The following is a 3,441-nucleotide window of genomic DNA, read 5'->3' as shown; positions in this document are numbered from 1 at the left end:
AAATAAGTGCACACAAACAAATACTTTTGTTTTAATTAAAAATATATAATTTCAACCATCTACGAAAGCTATTGCTTTAAGCTAACTAGCCATGCTAGCGTTATTTTAGTCAAGCTAGCGTTATTTCTGAATTCAAAAATAAATGTTATTTTGAAAAACAAAATTCCTACAAAAATCACAATAAACAAATTAAGTCAAGACATCAAACTTTATTTGAGTTAGTGTCATGCAAGGTGAACCTTTTTTTTTATTAGCGACTTAAATGACTAATTAGCATCATTAGCTAACGTTAAGTGATTTTTTTTAGCTAACGTCCAGTTTTTATGCAACACTATTAAATAAGTGCACACAAACAAATACTTTTGTTTTAATTAAAAATATATAATTTCAACCATCTACGGAAGCTATTGCGTTAAGCTAACTAGCCATGCTAGCGTTATTTTAGTCATGCTAGCGTTATTTCTGAATTAAAAAATAAATGTTATTTTGAAAAACAAAATTCCTACAAAAATCACAATAAACAAATTAAGTCAAGACATCAAACTTTATTTGAGTTAGTGTCATGCAAGGTGAACCTTATTTTTATTAGCGACTTAAATGACTAAATAGCATCATTAGCTAACGTTAAGTGATTTTTTTTTCGAGCTAACGTCCAGTTTTTATGCAACACTATTAAATAAGTGCACACAAACAAATACTTTTGTTTTAATTAAAAATATATAATTTCAACCATCTACGAAAGCTATTGCTTTAAGCTAACTAGCCATGCTAGCGTTATTTTAGTCAAGCTAGCGTTATTTCTGAATTCAAAAATAAATGTTATTTTGAAAAACAAAATTCCTACAAAAATCACAATAAACAAATTAAGTCAAGACATCAAACTTTATTTGAGTTAGTGTCATGCAAGGTGAACCTTATTTTTATTAGCGACTTAAATGACTAATTAGCATCATTAGCTAACGTTAAGTGATTTTTTTTTTCGAGCTAACGTCCAGTTTTTATGTAACACTATTAAATAAGTGCACACAAACAAATACTTTTGTTTTAATTAAAAATATATATATATAATTTCAACCATCTTCGAAAGCTATTGCGTTAAGCTAACTAGCCATGCTAGCGTTATTTTAGTCATGCTAGCGTTATTTCTGAATTCAAAAATAAATGTTATTTTGAAAAACAAAATACCTACAAAAATCACAATAAACAAATTAAGTCAAGACATCAAACTTTGAGTTAAAGGTAAACAAGAACAAACATGGTTTTAATAGTTCCTTGACCGACTAGCATCATTAGCTAATGCTAAGTGATTTTGTTTGGCTAGCATCTAATAATGACACTAAAGTACGAAAGAATAACCACATTTTGCCGATATTTTATTTGGCAGTCATTCATCGAGGTATTTTTCTTGTAAAAGTAAAACTCTTCCAGAAAATTATGACCCTACTTGTTGCTGAGCGTCCTGCGTGTTTTACTTTTTTCAGGCTGAGCTTTGCGAACAAAGAAGGGATTAAACGAGAACAAAATAACCAGTTTGATCATTATTTGTCCATTTTAACTCCTAATTGTTTCCAACTTCAGAATGAGAATGTTGACGCTTTACTCTGGGGAAAAAAAGGTTTTTAACTCACGCTATATCAGCCACATTAAAACATTCCTTGCAATGCTTTTTCTTAAATTCAAAAGCCAAAGAGCTTTTTAAGAGCTTTTGTCATGAGCTAAAATTTTGCAAGCTGCTATTGTCATTTTAGCTAAATGAACAGTTTAAGGTAATAAACAAGTAAATAAAGGAATTTCTTCAGTTTTATCTGCATAAAACAAGAAACCTGCAGGTTCAAAAACTAATATTCACAAGGCTGCAGCATAAATTACTGCAGATTTTGTAACGCTCGCTCTGCTTATGAAATTTACATAAATACTGTGGCGTTTTACAGTGACATGAAAGTACTTCTTCAGGTGTCATTACACACTTTTACACACAATCATAGCATGACAACATAATGTACACAACGTTGTTCCTCACCAACACACACTGACACTGGAGGCACATAAACAAACCCGAGCAGACATTCAATAAACCACATTCTCTGAGAAATTCCAGTCGAACCCCCGACAAAAATGAATCCCCAGTTTGTCATAATTAAAGTTTATTTCCCAAACACGCCTCTATTGTTTATTAGGAGCCCAGTTTATGTTGCTCGGATTTCAAGTTCATTGTCAAAGCCCAAGAATGCCCTCGCTCTGACAAAAGGAGCAGTGTTCGAGGCAGCAGGGTGGTCCTGCGGTTTGAAAAACCCACAGCTGAAGGATTGTGAGCTCTTTGTTCGTCTTCGCTGCTGAGGTGTCCTTGAGCAAGGCGCCGAGGCCTGGAGGGACGTGCGTTTGTGTGGAAATGCCCGTATGAAACTTGAAATCTCGTTTATTTCTTCGTGTTACACAACTATTGCACAAACACCTGTGAATCGACTTCTAGTTTGAGGAACGGCTTCACACACGGCTGCCGTTCCTCTCTTTTATATAAAGGGACGTCTTGCCCAAAGGCACTGCCAGTCAAGTTATGATGAAACAATCACCGTGCACTGAGCGCGGCGAGAGATTTACTGAACAAAAATAAACATTTGTGTCACCGGAAACCCATTAATGTATACCGGCTAGTGGGAACAATTCAATTCAAAATAGGGTTTTAATGTAAAATAGAGAAATTGCATTTCCTGTGAAAATGCAGTGAGTGCTTTATTGTAGAAGTACTTGCTGAAAAACAGCTGAAATTAGCTAAAAACGTGCTGAAATATAGCTAAAATGAATGAACACGCCTAAATTAGCAGAAGAAAGCAGAAAGAACACATATGTGCTTAATTAGGTTTGAATAAGCAGAAATTAGCACAAAAATAAGGAAATTGGCTAAAAAAATTGAAATGAGCAACCAAAAAAAGGCTGAAAAGTACCTGAAAGAAGCTTAAACTATCAGAAGGAAGTGGAAAGACCTGAAATAAGCTAAAAAAAAAAAAAAAAGTCAAATAAGCTTAAAAAGCTAAATTTAGCATGAAAACCGCAAAATTTTAGCTGAAATGGCAAAAGCTGAATGGAGCATAACAAGCTGAAATTAACACAAACATGTTAATTAGGCTTAAAGTAGCTGAAATTACCATGAAATGATGAATTTATCTGAAAAAAAAAAGGCTGAAATAAGCTAAAAATGTAGCTGAAAATGTAGAACAAGCTTAAATTAGCAGAAGAAAGCAGAAATAATACATTTGCCCAGTTATGCTGAAAGAAGCAGAAATGAGCTCAAAAAGTGGAAATTATCTGAAAAAATCTTAAGGTAGCAAAAAAAACTGCTAAATAGTAGCTAAAATAATGGAAACTAACAGAAAAAAGCTGAAAGTAGTATAACAAGCTGAAAATGGAAGAAAGAAATTAGGAGAAGCACAAAAATGTACTTAG

Source organism: Nematolebias whitei, chromosome 1, assembly GCF_014905685.2.
Source record: "Nematolebias whitei isolate Nwh7 chromosome 1, NemWhi1, whole genome shotgun sequence".
NCBI classification, from domain to species: domain Eukaryota; kingdom Metazoa; phylum Chordata; class Actinopteri; order Cyprinodontiformes; family Rivulidae; genus Nematolebias; species Nematolebias whitei.
Note: the sequence above shows the minus strand (reverse complement) of the source record.